Genomic DNA, 20,103 nt, shown 5'->3' on the forward strand with positions numbered 1-20,103 from the left:
TAGAGCCGTCTACTACATCTTTACTCATTTCTGGTTATATCAATGTCTCTTTCCACCAATGTCCTCCTATACTCCACTAGTGGTCTCCACCATCTCCGCTCCTGAAGGTCTATGGTTACTTTGCATGATTCCTTCTGGAGACGTCTCCATCGTGTGGAACCACAAATAATTTCACTGACCCGAAATTCTGTTCTTCTCTCTCCCCTATAGGATAAACTTACTGGACGAACCCGTGTCCAAGTCCTGTCCCGCAGGGCACTGGAGCCGGAGGCTAAACGCACTTGGATCAAATCCTACAAGGACGGGGTAAATAATTCTAGAGACGTCATCAGCCATCACCACATTATACATAACATGTGATATTGGGGCTATCTGGGGTTCACCTCCTCCATGACATCTTATCAATAAGATGTCATTGATCTGAAAGTAATGTTTCTATTTTTATGTTCCACAGCCAGGTCGTTCCCCTGCCTTCTATGATTTGGCTGCTGCTATTCATGATGGACCAGGAGACCTGACGCCGGGGCCACCTGAGCCCTGCTGGATTGATAGATCGGTAAGGAGGCCATTACTATATAGTCATGGACTCACCATGTCCCATTACTGCTGCTGATGCTATTGATGATGATGATGGAGGTGATGATGAATTGAGGGAAAATGATTCGAATTTGACAATTAATTTGTATTGACAGGATACTTACCTACCACTGGATCCGGCTCCTGAGTGCAGTGCAGAAACAACGCCGCTAGACCTGGACTGCATCATCACGGTAATGTCTCTTCTCCTCTATGATCCACACACGACTTATAGACAATGGGGCAGATTTACTAATATTCTCTAAAAGAAAGTGCAAGATAAACTAGAGCGTGTTATCAAGTACATGATTTACAAATTTAGATGTAATAGTTACATCTGGTGTCCGCTGTACGTTTCTTAGAACCAGGCACCGTGACTGTAGGTTTGTTCTTAAGTTGAGTTTGTATGTAAGTCGGAACCGTATACTTTATTATTGTAACCCCAGTCAAAATTTTTTTGGTCTCTGTGACAATTGGATTTTAAAAATGTTGGATTGTCATAAGAACCAGGACTAACAATAAATCTTCATTACAGAGACCTGTGATAACTGTTATAGTTGTTTATTGTAGCCTGGGACTTAAGTACAGCAAATTACCAAAATCCAGAGATCCGTTTGTAACTAGGGCACGTATGTAAGTCAGGTGTTCTTAAGTAGGGGACTGCCTGTATTTGTTATCTATGGCCTCCTTCCTTCTAAATTCAACTTTTAAAATTATGCTAATGAGCCTATAGAACTCTTGGGGTTGTTACCAGAGACTCTCTGTGCTGCAGCTTCACAGACTATTACACTGTCTTCCCCACCTCCTTCTCCCCCTGCAATTCCCTCCTGGGGAGGAGACTGGGTAACGGTCTGTGAAGTTACAGCACAGAGGGACACTGGTAATACCCCCCAGATCGCTTCTGGCTCATCAGCAGAATTATAAAGGTTGATTTTAGAAGGAAGGAGGCCATGGATAACACATATGTGTAGGAGTAATTGATCCTGGTTTATCAGGATGGAATTTGATGGCAGATTTAATATTAGGATCTCACTTTTTAATTCAGTTTTTCTATGAATTGAACCAAAAAGTCCTAAAATCTCATGTGTCACAAATTAGCATCAAAAACTGCAACTCCTCTCATCACATGTCAAATCTGAACAGCAACTAGACAAGTGGACGGGTCTTAAAAAAAAAAAGATCAGTAGAATTTATTGTATAGTGAAATGGTGCCAATTTTTGTAACAAATCAATAATTCGCCCATTTTTTTACTTTATTAAATCAAAATTTTGCACATTTTTTTACTTCATTTTTTCCCATGTTCGGGGCTGTCTCTCCTTGTCAGAGCTGGTGAATGTGAAGCTGAGATCTTACTATACATAGCGTCTCCCAGTGATATCTATCTATATAGCCATGTATTATAACTGTAGCAGCCAATCACAGCTCAGCTTTCATTCATACAGAGCAGCTAATAAAATGAAAGCAGCGCTGTGATTGGTTAATATGGGTAACACTACTTTACTACAAACAGCTCATGTATAACTGCCTTATGTATAACAATGGGACATAGTTAGGCATATGTCAGACTAACTTGGACCTATGGATGTATATGGCAGGTATAAGGTCACCACCTGGACACTATTATGCAAATGTCTTTACTATAGGCTGAAATATTTTTGGCTGTCCTATCAGAAGTTGATATACTGATATATGAGTAACTCCCAGAATTCTGTTCTTCTCTCTCCCCTATAGGATAATCTCACTGGACGCACCTATGTCCAAGTTCTGTCCCGCAGGGCACTGGAGCCGGAGGCCAAACGCACTTGGATCAAATCCTACAAGGACGGGGTAAATAATTCTAGAGACATCATCAGCCATCACCACATTATACATAACATGTGATATTGGGGTTATCTGGGGTTCACCTCCTCCATGACATCTTATCGATAAGATGTCATTGATCTGAAAGTAATGTTTCTATTTTTATGTCCCACAGCCAGGTCGTTCCCCTGCCTCCTATAATTTGGCTGCTGCGACACATGATGGACCAGAAGACCTGATGCCGGGGTCACCTGAGCCCTGCTGGATTGTTAGATCGGTAAGGAGGCCATTACTATATAGTTATGGACTCACCATGTCCCATAACTGCTGCTGATGCTATTGATGATGATGTTGGAGTTGATGATGAATTGAGGGAAAATGATCCTAATTTGACAATTAATGTATTGACAGGAGACTTTCCTACCACTGGATCCGCCTTCTGAGTGTTGTGCAGAAACAACGTCGCTAGACTGGGACAAGATCAGCGAGCACTGCAGCGTCACGGTAATGTCTCTTCTCCTCTATGATCCACACACGACTTATAGACAATGGGGCAGATTTACTAATATTCTCTAAAAGAAAGTGCAAGATAAACTAGAGCGTGTTATCAAGTACATGATTTACAAATTTAGTGTGTGGTGTCCGCTGTGTGTACAATTTTTGGTGCTTTTCCATAGTAAATCTGGACCCGTGTTTATAGTTGAATGGAGGATTCATTTGCTTTCTATCGCTCTAAATTTCTGTGTATCCAAATTCTCAACAGGATGAACCAGAAACCCCCGGGGAGAAAAGAAGATCTTCTGGATCCAAATGGAGACAAAGACTCAGGAGCATCTTCTGCATGGTGAGGAGATCTCAGTCTAGGACATGTATCTCAGCCTGGTGATACATGTCGTGTATCTCAGGATCTCATTCACAAGTGACTGGACTCGTGATACACACATCATCATCAGCTTTCCCTTATGTTTCCTCTGCAGAGCCGGGAATCAGTAAAGGTGACTCCTTTCACACCAGCTCTCAGAAGACCAAGCACAGAGGACTTTGGGTGCCAAGTCACCGAAGAAGATCTCAGCCTTGGGCCAAAAGTCACCGTGATCCATGTGAAACCGATGAAACATTCCTGTATGGTTGACGCTTCAACCCAGGTTGATAAGGATGTGATAAGTTCTTAGGTAGGTGGAACGCACATCAGTACATTGTGACAAGGACAACATCAAGGAGATCTGAGATTCTGCAGATCGGAGTCTTCAGAACTTGTCCAGTGACTTCTTTAATTTACTTCTCTTGTCCCGATATCACATATTATTTTACTATTACACGTCTAGAGCTAAGTTGATGCTACTGCTGTTTTCCTCTTAGTTTGGAAAAGTGCATTATGGGAGCTCAAAAAATATACTTACAATATACACTGACTGATTTTTGGCTTTAGCGTTGGATTATATGACCTAATGTGAGACTTTACAAAGAAAATAATCCAGAGATCTTTTTTTTTTTTGCAGCTTTCATTCACGAAGGATCTTCTTGATTTTAGACCAGGACGTCCTTTAACCTACCAAACCTGTAAGTCCTGACTATACTCTGCCACATAGATGAATCACTTCTCTACCAGTGAGCAATGTCCATAAGATATTACAATCTAGGCCGATGTCCATGGGACATCATCACTGCTACGGACATTTAGATATGGATCATTCCAGGATGAGTCCAGTCTTGTAGACATGTAGCAGCCACTTGATGAGGAATGTATGTAGTGATATATCTTTGTTCTTTCATTAGGCCAATAGACGTGTCCTCTCGCCCCTGGTGTCAGAACTGGACGTCTATGACTATGAAGACCATGAAGATATCTGAAGATATGGCAGACCTGAACACCTACACAAACCTTTCTACTCTAGGGTGACACCATGATACCAGCTATGGGCATTTCACTGCCAATAAATGTGCAGATTATATGAAGTGTTTCTGTGTTTTTACTTTCTAATTTGTAAAAATAGACCTGAAGGGGCTTGTTCCACCACATACCCCATCCATATTCCAGCGCTTAGTGGATACATATAAGTTGGTGGGCGACCCCTGGGGTGTTATTTACTTCAATGGGGCTGCCAGGGCCACAATCTTTGGCAGCCCTACAGAAGTGATGGGACGGCAGTCATAAATACTGGCATGAAGGGGTATAGACAGGGGATTGGTATCAGTGGTGGGAGTGAAATATCCTAAACAAAGGTCACAATGTACAATATTAACCCTTAGGCCTGATGGACACAAACACACAACTGTGATTCACTCACCGCCCCGTAGCCTTCCATTCGGCACATTCACGGTGCGGTCAGTCATTTCCTATTGACCCGTCCTGTGTGAGGGTGATCATGGTCATGTGCATGAGGCCTTAATCTACAGCATCTCTTAGATTTATCTGGGACTATGAAGAAGAATTTCAGTTCTGTTATTGTGGTTTCTTTATGCATAACCGGAGATGTAGAGGTGCTGGGCCATGGGTTCTGGAACTATAGTGTGAAAACTCACAACCACCGTACATATAAATCTATAATATCCTACAAGACTTTCTGGACAGACATGGACCTTCTCCTCTACACTTGGATTTTGGGACAAGTACATTATGGAGATATATTCCAGGGCTCTTTGTATTACATGTATCATGGAAGTCAGAACCAGTCTTTCCGGCTGTAGACCCGTCACACATTCATCACGGTATCTGCTCCTTATCCTCAGCCCCAGGCCAGACTGGAGAAGTAAATTACAGAGACTTCATAGAGACGTGTCCCGAGAGTGCGGAGTATACAGATTTATAGTATGTTGTGATATCAGTTGTTGTGATATCAGGTTTTAGAATGGGACTGCAGAGAAGTCTGGTGCCTGTTGGTTGCTGGATAACAAATGGGAGGAGGACACAGGACAGGTTAGTAAAAGAGTTAAAACTTCATGCAGTTAATGAGTGTTATAGGCTTGCCTAAAGAAATGGGTTTTAAGAGCACGTTTGAAACTTTTGAGGTTTGGTATTAGTCTGATAGTCCGGGGCAGAGCATTCCATAGAATGGGTGCAGCTCTAGAGAAGTCTTGGAGACGCAAGTGGGAGATCCGCACTAGGGTAGAGGTTAATCTAATATCACTGGCGGATCTAAGAGCATGGGTTGGGCGATAGACTGAGATAAGAGAGGAGAGGTAAGGGGGTGCAGCATTATACAGAGCTTTGTGGATGAGGGTTATTATTTTAAACTGTATTCGAAATGAGACTGGCAGCCAGTGCAGTGACTGGCATGAACTGGAGGCATCCGTGTAGCGTTTAGTCTGAAAGACGAGCCTGGCTGCTGCATTAAGAAACGATTGGAGAGGAGAGAGTTTGGTGAGTGGAAGACCGATTAGTAGAGAGTTACAGTAGTCTAGACGAGAGTGCAATCAGAGCAACAGTTAGTGTTTTACAGGTTTCAAATGTGAGAAACGGTCGGATTCTAGAGATGTTTCTGAGATGCATCCGGCAAGAGCGAGCAAGAGATTGAATGTGTGGCTCAAAGGAGAGGTCGGAGTCCAGCACAACCCCAAGACAGCGGGCCTGCTGCCTTGGGGTTATGGTGACCCCATAGACTGATATGGAGAGGTTAGGATAGGCTCTGTTAGTGGATGGTGGAAAGACAAGAAGTTCAGTCTTAGAAAGATTAAGTTTCAGGAAGAGAGAAGAAATGATGTTAGAGACAGCAGAGAGACAGTCACTAGTGTTCTGGATTAAGGCAGGGCTGATGTTACGTGCCGAAGTATATCATATATACTACCAGGAGTAACCTCCCCTCATGTGTTGCACAACAGTTCCCAAAAAGTAGAATAAATACCTTTAAGCTATTCCCTACACCTGCCAAGAGCAGGTATGGATTAGTGACTTTTTTGTACTTAAATAATAATTCTTTATATACTGCACACAGATTACGAGGCGCTGCAGTGTGCCTGGAGTGTGGGAGGAAACCGGAGAACCTGGAGGAAACACACATAAACATGGAGAGAACATACATACTCTTTGCAGATGTTGACCTGGGTTAAACTTGAATCAATGATCCCAGCACTGCAAGGCAGAAGTGCTTACCACTGAGCCACTGCACTGCCCAGTCGCAAATTCGGCATCTGTATTAGAGCGATAACTCAGGGAACGCTACTCTCTAATAATCTACAATACTACTACCTAATACAAAACTACTACTCACTATTCTACTACAACACTGCTATTCATTAATATACAACTACTACAATACTACTAGTCACTCATCTACTACACCAATACTACTCACTAACCTACCACATCACATTACATTCGTTGTAGAGCTCTGCCTTTCCAGTTCAGCTCCTGCTGACTCCTCTTCTAAAATATCATCACTCACCAGTCTTCAACGCCACTACTACTCACTGATGTACCACACCACTACTACTCCCTGATCTAATGCAAAACTACAACTCACTAGTCTACAACACTTCAGTTCACTTATCCATGACCAGATCACTACTCACTATTCTACTACAACACTGCTATTCATTAATATACAACTACTACAATACTACTAGTCACTCATCTACTACACCAATACTACTCACTAACCTACCACATCACATTACATTCGTTGTAGAGCTCTGCCATTCCAGTTCAGCTCCTGCTGACTCCTCTTCTAAAATATCATCACTCACCAGTCTTCAACGCCACTACTACTCACTGATGTACCACACCACTACTACTCCCTAATCTAACACAAAACTACAACTCACTAGTCTGCAACACTTCAGTTCACCTATCCATGACCAGATCACTACTCACTATTCACTAATCTACTACAATACTACTCACTAATCTACTACAATACTACTCACTATTCACTAATTTACTACAATACTACTCACTATTCACTAATCTACTACAATACTACTCACTATTCACTAATCTACTACAATACTACTCACTATTCACTAATCTACTACAATACTACTCACTACTCACTAATCTACTACAATACTACTCACTACTCACTAATCTACTACAATACTACTCACTATTCACTAATCTACTACAATACTACTCACTATTCACTAATCTACTACAATACTACTCACTACTCACTAATCTACTACAATACTACTCACTACTCACTAATCTACTACAATACTACTCACTATTCACTAATCTACTACAATACTACTCACAAATAAACAGCAACATCTACTTGTCTATTACCACTTACTACACAGCTACTTTACTATACTTATACTACATACTTTATATAGGAAGGGAGTGTTGCTGTACATCTGGGAGGATTAGGCGTTTATGTTACTTTTGCTGTACGGTACAGTATGGGAAATCGCTGGTGTGTATATGTTAGTAGAGGTTATGGGAGCACAGCACTGCACCCATGATCAGGGTCAGGCACCGGCTGCTTGTGATGCTAATAAGAGGTTAATATGATGCTAATGATCAACACATCTATAATGTATGTAATGGAGTAGGAAGTAGAGGAGAATAACAAATGCAAAGTGAATTAAGAAAATCCCTTCAGTTTTCGGTGTCACCGCCCTTTACCTACAGAACACTTCTTCTAGGGGCACTTCTATACAATTGTTATGGTATTTACAGGAATTCTGCAGGGAGGTTGTTCCAAACATCTTAGAGAAGTAAGCACAGATCTTACATGGATGTAGACTGACTCCAAACTCTGGATGCTCGGCGGCCCCCTGACACTACAGGCCCCATAACAGTTGCCATGGCTGCTACCCCATGTTTCTTCTACACCTGCCTTAACCTTTTGCCCCAGACCCTGGTCCAGTAGGCACCTCATAATCTATACATCCAGTGTTACCAGTCTGTGCGGGTGCATAGGTGGGTGTGCCAACAACACCTCAGCAATGTGACAGGCCTGGTATTGTAAATCTAGAAGAGCGCAGGCTATCTGACTAGTTCCACTAGCACTAATAGACCAGATATGGAGTGAGAAAGTGAAGAAATTTTATCCAAAAACACAGAAACGGGGACAAGGGGTTTCTTGCTGATATCATTGATTTTTACTTAAAACAAAAGTTTGAAGCCCCTGAATCCAGGGATGAGGTCACACGGTGTATGTATAAGGCAGTGTATGGCGCCGCCCTTCTGGACATGTTGAATACGCAGCCTGCAATATAATACAGGATGATTAGAATATATTACATGTTATATCCTGTCATACTGGTCACTAATAACATTATATACACCAAGGGAGGCACTTTTATAATTTGGCAAAAAGAGGGCGCTATAAAAAGCTGAACCAATACAAGATGCTGCCAAAGATGAGCATTTTTACTAGCCGGGTGCCACGCCATTACTAGCAGGACGCTATTACTAGCAGGGCACTATTACTAGCAGGACACTATTACTAGCAGGGCACCATTACTAGCAGGGCGCTACTACTAGCAGGGCACTATTACTAGCAGGGCACTATTACTAGCAGGACGCTATTACTAGCAGGGCACCATTACTAGCAGGGCGCTACTACTAGCAGGGCGCTATTACTAGCAGGGCACTACTACTAGCAGGGCGTCATTACTAGCAGGACACTAATACTAGCAGGACGCGACTACTAGCAGGGCGCCATTACTAGCAGGGCGCCATTACTAGCAGGGCACTATTACTAGCAGGGCGCTATTACTAGCAGGGCGCTACTACTAGCAGGGCGCTATTACTAGCAGGGCGCTACTACTAGCAGGGCGCTATTACTAGCAGGACACTAATACTAGCAGGACGCTACTACTAGCAGGACACTATTACTAGCAGGACGCCATTACTAGCAGGACACTATTACTAGCAGGACACTATTACTAGCAGGGCACCATTACTAGCAGGGCGCTACTACTAGCAGGGCACTATTACTAGCAGGACGCTATTACTAGCAGGGCACCATTACTAGCAGGGCGCTACTACTAGCAGGGCGCTATTACTAGCAGGGCACTACTACTAGCAGGGCGTCATTACTAGCAGGACACTAATACTAGCAGGACGCGACTACTAGCAGGGCGCCATTACTAGCAGGGCGCCATTACTAGCAGGGCACTATTACTAGCAGGGCGCTATTACTAGCAGGGCGCTACTACTAGCAGGGCGCTATTACTAGCAGGGCGCTACTACTAGCAGGGCGCTATTACTAGCAGGACACTAATACTAGCAGGACGCTACTACTAGCAGGACACTATTACTAGCAGGACGCCATTACTAGCAGGACACTATTACTAGCAGGGCACCATTACTAGCAGGGCACTATTACTAGCAGGACACAATTACTAGCAGGGCACCACTACTAGCAGGACACTATTACTAGCAGGGCACCACTACTAGCAGGACACTATTACTAGCAGGACACTATTACTGGCAGGGCACTATTACTAGCAGGACACTATTACTAGCAGGACACTATTACTAGCAGGGCGCCATTACTAGCAGGGCACTATTACTAGCAGGGCACTATTACTAGCAGGACACTATTACTAGCAGGGCGCCATTACTAGCAGGGCGCCATTACTAGCAGGACACTATTACTAGCAGGACACTATTACTAGCAGGACACTATTACTAGCAGGACACTATTACTAGCAGGACACTATTACTAGCAGGGCGCCATTACTAGCAGGGCGCCATTACTAGCAGGGCACTATTACTAGCAGGACACTATTACTAGCAGGACACTATTACTAGCAGGGCGCCATTACTAGCAGGATACTATTACTAGCAGGACACTATTACTAGCAGGACACTATTACTAACAGGGCACTATTATTAACAGGGCACTATTACTAACAGGGCACTATTACTAACAGGGCACTATTACTAGCAGGACACTATTACTAGCAGGACACTAATACTAGCAGGGCGCTATTACTAACAGGGCACCACTACTAGCAGGACACTATTACTAGCAGGACACTATTACTAGCAGGACACTATTACTAGCAGGGCACCACTACTAGCAGGACACTATTACTAGCAGGGCACTATTACTAGCAGGACACTATTACCAGCAGGGCACTATTACTAGCAGGCCACTATTACTAGCAGGGCACCATTACTAACAGGGCACTATTATTAACAGGGCACTAATACTAACAGGGCACTAATACTAGCAGGGCGCTATTACTAACAGGGCACCACTACTAGCAGGACACTATTACTAGCAGGACACTATTACTAGCAGGACACTATTACTAGCAGGACGCTATTACTAACAGGACACTATTACTAACAGGACACTATTACTAGCAGCGCACCACTACTAGCAGGACACTATTACTAGCAAGGCACTATTACTAGCAGGACACTATTACCAGCAGGGCACTATTACTAGCAGGCCACTATTACTAGCAGGGCACCATTACTAACAGGGCACTATTATTAACAGGGCAATAATAGTAACAGGGCACTAATACTAACAGGGCACTATTACTAGCAGGACACTATTACTAGCAGGACACTATTACTAGCAGGACACCACTACTAGCAGGACACTATTACTAGCAGGACAATATTACTAGCAGGATACTATTACTAGCAGGACACTATTACTAGCAGGACACTATTACTAGCAGGACACTATTACTAGCAGGGCACTATTATTAACAGGGCACTATTACTAACAGGGCACTATTACTAACAGGGCACTATTACTAGCAGGACACTATTACTAGCAGGACACTAATACTAGCAGGACACTATTACTAACAGGGCACCACTACTAGCAGGACACTATTACTAGCAGGACGCTATTACTAACAGGACACTATTACTAACAGGACACTATTACTAGCAGGGCACCACTACTAGCAGGACACTATTACTAGCAGGACACTATTACTAGCAGGGCACTATTACTAGCAGGACACTATTACCAGCAGGGCACTATTACTAGCAGGCCACTATTACTAGCAGGACACTATTACTAGCAGGGCACTACTACTAGGAGGGCGCTATTACTAGGAGGGCGCTATTACTAGCAGGACACTATTACTAGCAGGACACTATTACTAGCAGGGCACTACTACTAGCAGGGCACTATTACTAGCAGGGCACTATTACTAGCAGGACACTATTACTAGCAGGGCACTATTACTAGCAGGGCGCTATTACCAACAGGGCACTATGACTAGCAGGGCACTATTACTAGCAGGGCACTATTACTAGCAGGACACTATTACTAACAGGGCGCCATTACTAGCAGGACGCTATTAGTAGCAGGACACTATTACTAGCAGGACACTATTACTAGCAGGACACTATTACTAGCAGGACACCACTACTAGCAGGACAATATTACTAGCAGGATACTATTACTAGCAGGACACTATTACTAGCAGGACACTATTACTAGCAGGGCACTATTATTAACAGGGCACTATTACTAACAGGGCACTATTACTAGCAGGACACTATTACTAGCAGGACACTAATACTAGCAGGACACTATTACTAACAGGGCACCACTACTAGCAGGACACTATTACTAGCAGGACGCTATTACTAACAGGACACTATTACTAACAGGACACTATTACTAGCAGGGCACCACTACTAGCAGGACACTATTACTAGCAGGACACTATTACTAGCAGGGCACTATTACTAGCAGGACACTATTACCAGCAGGGCACTATTACTAGCAGGCCACTATTACTAGCAGGACACTATTACTAGCAGGGCACTACTACTAGGAGGGCGCTATTACTAGGAGGGCGCTATTACTAGCAGGACACTATTACTAGCAGGACACTATTACTAGCAGGGCACTACTACTAGCAGGGCACTATTACTAGCAGGGCACTATTACTAGCAGGACACTATTACTAGCAGGGCACTATTACTAGCAGGGCGCTATTACCAACAGGGCACTATGACTAGCAGGGCACTATTACTAGCAGGACACTATTACTAACAGGGCGCCATTACTAGCAGGACGCTATTAGTAGCAGGACACTATTACTAGCAGGACACTATTACTAGCAGGACACTATTACTAGCAGGACGCTATTTCTAGCAGGGCACTATTACTAGGAGGACACTATTACTAGCAGGACACTATTACTAGCAGGACACTATTACTAGCAGGACACTATTACTAGCAGGGCGCTACTACTAGCAGGGCACTATTACTAGGAGGACACTATTACTAGCAGGACACTATTACTAGCAGGGCACTATTACTAGGAGGACACTATTACTAGCAGGGCACTACTACTAGCAGGGCACTACTACTAGCAGGACACTATTACTAGCAGGACACTATTACTAGCAGGACACTATTACTAGCAGGACACTATTACTAGCAGGGCACTACTACTAGGAGGGCGCTATTACTAGGAGGGCGCTATTACTAGGAGGACACTATTACTAGCAGGACACTATTACTAGCAGGACACTATTACTAGCAGGACACTATTACTGTGAGCTGTATAAATGTTGGATAATAAGGAGGTTATATTATGTTGAGAAAGCACTAAGGGGAGCATAACATCAGCTATGGAACCCTGACCTTCCAGTTCAGCTCCTGCTCACCAGTCTGCTATTCTTCCAAAGTATTATCACTTACCAGTTTAAGACACAAATACACCACTACTCATTGATTTACTACATCACCACTACTCACTGATTTACTACATCACCACTACTCACTGATTTACTACATCGCTACTCACTGATCTACTACATTACTACTCACTATTACATAAAAATTACTACTAAAATACTACTAGTTACTTATCTACAACAATAGTATTACCGATCAGTCTACTAAAATATTATTCTACTATAATACTAGTACTACCGGTAATTAACCTACTACACCAATACTACTCTCTAATAAACTACAATACCCCTTAATCTAATAAAAAACTTCTGCTCACTAGTTTGCTACAACACTACTATTCATTAAATTACCACAATGCAGTACTACTAGTTACTCATCCACTACACCAATACTTTCTAATTTACTACAATACTTCTACTAACTAATCTACCTGACAACTACTACTCACTGATCTAATACTCAAACCTCAGCTCACTAGTCTGGTACCAACCTGTTCATTACACGCTGCAGTCTTAGTTCGCCACAGGCTCAGACTCTGGACACTAACAGATTGAACACAAAGATTTAGAAGGTTATTATTGTACCTGGAGAACATTTATTATTTGCAATATTGAAGCCGTAGTACAATATCTATGTGATCTATATGTCTGAATTTATCTTTATGCCCTTCCATGTTCCCATCTCTTCCCCTAATTCATACTGGATTTTGCCATCTGGTTGTCAGGTTGCCTAGCGATCACATGACTTCCTGTCTGGGTGACTACCACATTACCCGGATGGAACTGCAAGTAGTGAAGTAGTCACAGGGAATTCTATTACAAATACATGCCCTTCCAGTAACCATAAGGGGGTAGAGGTTCCAGTTTTGGGACCTAGAGCTTGTAGGTATTCGGTTGTGTTACTCGAAGGCCATGCTATAGATATGACATGACCTTCAAGATAAACCTCAAGAAACTGCACAAACATTTTACGAGACTTAGCTTTTACTGTATAGGGACTACTTACAAGGAACCTGTCAGCAGAAACTGACCTAATAACACACTACCTGTTTGACAGCATACTGTACACCGAATACTAGCTCAATTTCTGCTGACAGGTTCCTTTAAATGGGTTTGAAAAACATGGCAACTTTGTTTCACAACCAGCTTCCTAATGGACCATGCGTAGTAGTTGCAACTAAGCTCCATTCATTTCTATGAAGCTGAGCTGCAATACCAGCACTGGCCATGCTCAGGTGTGGAGCTCTTTTTGGTAAAATAAGCCATGTTTTTCTTATCCTGGACAACACCTTTAAAAGCCTGTTTCTGGGAAGCCATTGCATAGAAGATAGATTGGGGCAGATTTACTTACCCGGTCCAATCGCGATCCAGCGGCGCGTTCTCTGTGGAGGATTCGGCTCTGCCGGGATTCACTAAGGCAGTTCCTCCGACGTCCACCAGGTGCCACTGCTGCGCTGAATGCACTGGAGTTCACCAAGCCGGGCCGCGTGAAGGGAGAGGAGGAGGTGGGGCGCAGGGAGAGGAGGAGGTGGGGGGCAGGGAGAGCAAAAGGTGGGGAACAGGGAGAGGAGGAAGTGGGGTGCAGGGAGAGGAGGAGGTGGTTTGCAGGGAGAGGAGGAGGTGGGGAGCAGGGAGAGGAGAAGGTGGGGTGCAGGGAGAGGAGAAGGTGGGGAGCAGGAAGAGGAGAAGGTGGGGAGCAGGAAGAGGAGAATGAGGGGAGCAGGGAGAGGAGAAGGAGGGGAGCAGGGAGAGGAGGAGGTGGGGAGCAGGGAGAGGAGAAGGTGGGGAGCAGGGAGAGGAGAATGAGGGGAGCAGGGAGAGGAGAATGAGGGGAGCAGGGAGAGGAGGAGGTGGGGAGCAGGGAGAGGAGAAGGAGGGGAGCAGGGAGAGGAGAAGGTGGGGGGCAGAAAGAGAAGAAGGAGGGGAGCAGGGAGAGGAGAAGGAGGGGAGCAGGGAGAGGAGAAGGTGGGGAGCAGGGAGAGGAGGAGGTGGGGAGCAGGGAGAGGAGAATGAGGGGAGCAGGGAGAGGAGAAGGAGGGGAGCAGGAAGAGGAGGAGTTGGGATGCAGGGAGAGGAGGAGAAGTTGGGGTGCAGGGAGAGGAGGTGGGGTGCAGGGAGAGGAGGAGGTGGGTGCAGGGGAAGCTGAAGGGGGGAGCAGCATGATATGGATGTAATGTGGGGGTGCAGGGTGACATGGATGTAGTGTGGGGGTGCAGGGTGACATGGATGTAATGTGGGGTGCAGGGCGACATGGATGTAGTGTGGGGGTGCAGGGTGACATGGATTTAATGTGGGGTGCAGGGTGACATGGATGTAGTGTGGGGGTGCAGGGTGACATGGATGTAATGTGGGGGTGCAGGGTGACCTGGATGTAATATGGGGGTGCAGGGTGACATGGATGTACTGTGAGGTGCAGGGTGACATGGATGTAGTGTGGGGATGCAGGGTGACATGGATGTAATGTGGGGTGCAGGGTGACATGGATGTAATGTGGGGTGCAGGTTGACATGGATGTAGTGTGGGGGTGCAGGGTGACATGGATGTAATATGGGGGTGCAGGGTGACATGGATGCACTGTGAGGTGCAGGGTGACATGGATGTAGTGTGGGGGTGCAGGGTGACATGGATGTAATGTGGGGTGCAGGGCGACATGGATGTAATGTGGGGTGCAGGGCGACATGGATGTAATGTTGGGTGCAGGGCAACATGGATGTAGTATGGGGGTGCAGGGTGACATGGATGTAGTGTGGGGGTGCAGGGTGACATGGATGTTATGTGGGGGTGCAGGGGGACATGGATGTAATGTGGGGTGCAGGGTGACATGGATGTAATGTGGGGTGCAGGGTGACATGGATGTTATGTGGGGGTGCAGGGTGACATGGATGTAATGTGAGGTGCAGTGTGACATGGATGTAATGTGAGGTGCAGGGTCACATGGGTGTAATGTGGGGTGCAGGGTGACATGGATGTTATGTGGGGGTGCAGGGTGACATGGATGTAATGTGAGGTGCAGTGTGACATGGATGTTATGTGGGGGTGCAGGGTGACATGGATGTAGTGTGGGGTGCAGGGTGACATGGAAGTAATGAGGGGTGCAGGGTGACATGGATGTAATGTGGGGTGTAGGGTGACATGGATGTAATGTGGGGTGCAGGGTGACATGGATGTTATGTGGGATGAGGGGGTGACATGGGTGTAATGTGGGGTGCAGGGGGACATGGGTGTAATGTGGGGTGCAGGGTGACATGGATGTAATGTGAGGTGCAGGGTGACATGGATGTTATGTGGGATGAAGGGGTGACATGGGTGTAATGTGGGGTGCAGGGTGACATTAATGTAATGTGGGGTGCAGGGTGACATGGATGTAATGTGGGGTGCAGGGTGACATGGATTTAGTGTGGGGTGCAGGGTGACATGGATGTAATGCATACCTCCCAACTTTTGGAGAAGAGAAAGAGGGACACAAAGCTCCTCCCCCTTTTTCTAAGCCACGCCCATTGTCCCACCCTCAAGCATAGTATAATATCGAACTTGATGGTCCCCAAATGCTACAACGCCCCTTAATTTGCCCCCCTTCCCGTGGACCAATATAATATCCCCTAATGCAACTCTGTAACATGTAAAACATATAGACTGTCCTCCAGTCTCCTCCTGTAGCCTCCAGCCCCCTGTCCTCCTCCTGTAGCCTCCTGTCCTCCAGCCTCCTCCTGTATCCCCCTGTCCTCCAGCCTCCTCCTGTATCCCCTTGTCCTCCAGCCTCCTCCTGTATCCCCTTGTCCTCCAGCCTCCTCCTGTATCCCCTTGTCCTCCAGCCTCCTCCTGTATCCCCTTATCCTCCAGCCTTCTCCTGTCCTCCAGCCTCCTCCTGTCCTCCAGCCTCCTCTTGTAGCCTCCTCCTGTCCTCTAGCCTCCTCCTGTCCTCTAGCCTCCTCCTGTCGCCTCCTCCTGTCCTCCAGCCTCCTCCTGTCCTCCAGCCTCCTCCTGTAGCCCCCCAGCCTCCTCCTGTAGCCCCCCTGTCCTCCAGCCTCCTCCTGTCCTCCAGCCTCCTCCTGTAGCCCCCTGCCTCCTCCTGTATCCTCCAGCCTCCTCCTGTAGCCCCCCTGCCCTCCAGCCTCCTCCTGTAGCCCCCCTGCCCTCCAGCCTCCTCCTGTAGCCCCCCTGCCCTCCAGCCTCCTCCTGTAGCCCCCCTGCCCTCCAGCCTCCTCCTGTAGCCCCCCTGTCCTCCAGCCTCCTCCTGTAGCCCCCCTGTCCTCCAGCCTCCTCCTGTAGCCCCCCTGTCCTCCAGCCTCCTCCTGTAGCCCCCCTGTCCTCCAGCCTCCTCCTGTAGCCCCCCTGTCCTCCAGCCTCCTCCTGTAGCCCCCCTGTCCTCCAGCCTCCTCCTGTAGCCCCCCTGTCCTCCAGCCTCCTCCACGTGTCCCCCAGTCTCCTCCTGTTCCCCAGCCTGCTCCAGCATCCTCCTCCTGTCCCCCAGCCCCTCCATCCTCTATCTTCCTGCTGTCCTCCAGCCTCCTCCTTCTGCTCCAGCCTGCTCCTGATTTCCCAGCCTCCTCCTCCTGTCCCCCAGCCTCCTCCTCCTGTCCCCCAGCCTCCTCCTCCTGTCCCCCAGCCTCCTCCTCCAGCATACTCCTCCTGTCCCCCAGCCTCCTCCTCCAGCATACTCCTCCTGTCCTCCAGCCTCCTCCTCCAGCATACTCCTCTTGTCCTCCAGCTTCCTCCTGTCCCCCAGCCGCCTCGAGCATCCTCCTGTCCCCCAGCCCCTCCATCCTCTATCTTCCTGCTGTCCTCCAGCCTCCTCCTTCTGCTCCCCAGCCTGCTCCAGCCTCCTCCTGTCCCCCAGCCTCCTCCTCCTCCTGTCCCCAGCCTCCTCCTCCTGTCCCCCAGCCTCCTCCTCCAGCATACTCCTCCTGTCCCCCAGCCTCCTCCTCCAGCATACTCCTCCTGTCCTCCAGCCTCCTCCTCCAGCATACTCCTCCTGTCCTCCAGCCTCCTCCTCCAGCATACTCCTCTTGTCCTCCAGCCTCCTCCTGCCCCCCAGCTGCCTTGAGCATCCTCCTGTCCCCCAGCCGCCTCGAGCATCCTCCTGTCCCCCAGCCCCTCCATCCTCTATCTTCCTGCTGTCCTCCAGCCTCCTCCTTCTGCTCCCCAGCCTGCTCCAGCCTCCTCCTGTCCCCCAGCCTCCTCCTCCTCCTGTCCCCAGCCTCCTCCTCCTCCTGTCCCCAGCCTCCTCCTCCTCCTGTCCCCAGCCTCCTCCTGTCCCCAGCCTCCTCCTCCAGCAGCCTCCTGATTTCCCAAACTCCTCCTCTTGGTGATCGGCTGTCATGGTAGCCTAAAGTCCCATTGAGACTAGTAGGCCTGCCATGTGTAATGATCTCTAATAGCAGATGAGAGGCTATTAGAGATCAGCAGTAATATTGCTATACACTAGTATTCCAGTATATTATATTAGAGAGTCTAAAATAATGGTAACATTTTTTTAAAAAAATTGAAAAAAAAAGAAAAATTTTAAAGCAACCCCCTTTCACTAGATCACATATATACACATTATATACCTGTCACACTGCCCCCCCACACATTATATACCTGTCACACTGCCCCCCCACACATTATATACCTGTCGCACTGCCCCCACACACATTATATACCTGTCACACTGCCCCCCCACACATTATATACCTGTCACACTGCCCCCCACACATTATATACCTGTCACACTGCCCCCCACACATTATATACCTGTCACACTGCCCCCCCCACACATTATATACCTGTCACACTGCCCCCCCACACATTATATACCTGTCACACTGCCCCCCCACACATTATATACCTGTCACACTGCCCCCCCACACATTATATACCTGTCACACTGCCCCCCCACACATTATATACCTGTCACACTGCCCCCCACACATTATATACCTGTCACACTGCCCCCACACATTATATACCTGTCACACTGCCCCCCCACACATTATATACCTGTCACACTGCCCCCCCACACATTATATACCTGTCACACTGCCCCCCACACATTATATACCTGTCACACTGCCCCCCCACACATTATATACCTGTCACACTGCCCCCCCCACACATTATATACCTGTCACACTGCCCCCCCACACATTATATACCTGTCACACTGCCCCCCCACACATTATATACCTGTCACACTGCCCCCACACACATTATATACCTGTCACACTGCCCCCCCACACATTATATACCTGTCACACTGCCCCCCACACATTATATACCTGTCACACTGCCCCCCACACATTATATACCTGTCACACTGCCCCCCCCACACATTATATACCTGTCACACTGCCCCCCCACACATTATATACCTGTCACACTGCCCCCCCACACATTATATACCTGTCACACTGCCCCCCCACACATTATATACCTGTCACACTGCCCCCCCACACATTATATACCTGTCACACTGCCCCCCCACACATTATATACCTGTCACACTGCCCCCCCACACATTATATACCTGTCACACTGCCCCCCCCCACACATTATATACCTGTCACACTGCCCCCCCACACATTATATACCTGTCACACTGCCCCCCCCCACACATTATATACCTGTCACACTGCCCCCCCACACATTATATACCTGTCTCACCTCCTTGCACTGCTTCTGTATAACTTCTCATACATACCTTGGCATGCATGGCAGCAACCTCTACCGGGGTCTTCAGTAGCTCCTCCCACATAGGCGTCACATGGTCATGACCTCATCGAAGGTCCTTGACCACATTCACTGCTGTGATGATCCCCAGAGGTAGTGTGTGCTGCAGCCAGCTGGTGTGCCCTGCCCACCCGAACCCCCCGCCCCCCCCCCCCCTCGCGGTTACCCTCAGCCAGGCAAGTCGGACCAGGGACTCAGTCTCCTGGCCCGGGACAATGCGGGGTATAGCGTGACATTCCCCTATCCTCCCGGGGCGGCGGGACTGGGGTTAAAAAGCGTGACAGTCCCGCCGAAAGCGGGACGGTTGGGAGGTATGGTAATGTGGGGTGCAGGGTGACATGGATGTAATGTGGGGTGCAGGTAGGTCCTGGTGGATAGAGGGAGCCGCTTCTTTAGCCCATTAGGATTTAGCATCTTCTATATAAAGCAAACTAAA

General features: G+C 47.1%; 1 long non-coding RNA gene across 1 annotated transcript; it reads right to left on the bottom strand.

The window, feature by feature from the left end:
• Window positions 1–8,408: 8,408 nt before the first annotated feature.
• LOC140106677 (uncharacterized) lies at window positions 8,409–19,765 on the bottom strand. The gene is made up of 3 exons (XR_011850834.1): window positions 19,639–19,765; window positions 13,451–13,502; window positions 8,409–8,529 (listed from the first exon to the last, which is right to left on the bottom strand). It is a non-coding gene; the product is annotated as an uncharacterized lncRNA (long non-coding RNA).
• Between the last annotated feature and the right edge of the window lie 338 nt (window positions 19,766–20,103).

This window comes from Engystomops pustulosus, chromosome 11, assembly GCF_040894005.1.
Source record: "Engystomops pustulosus chromosome 11, aEngPut4.maternal, whole genome shotgun sequence".
NCBI lineage: Eukaryota > Metazoa > Chordata > Amphibia > Anura > Leptodactylidae > Engystomops > Engystomops pustulosus.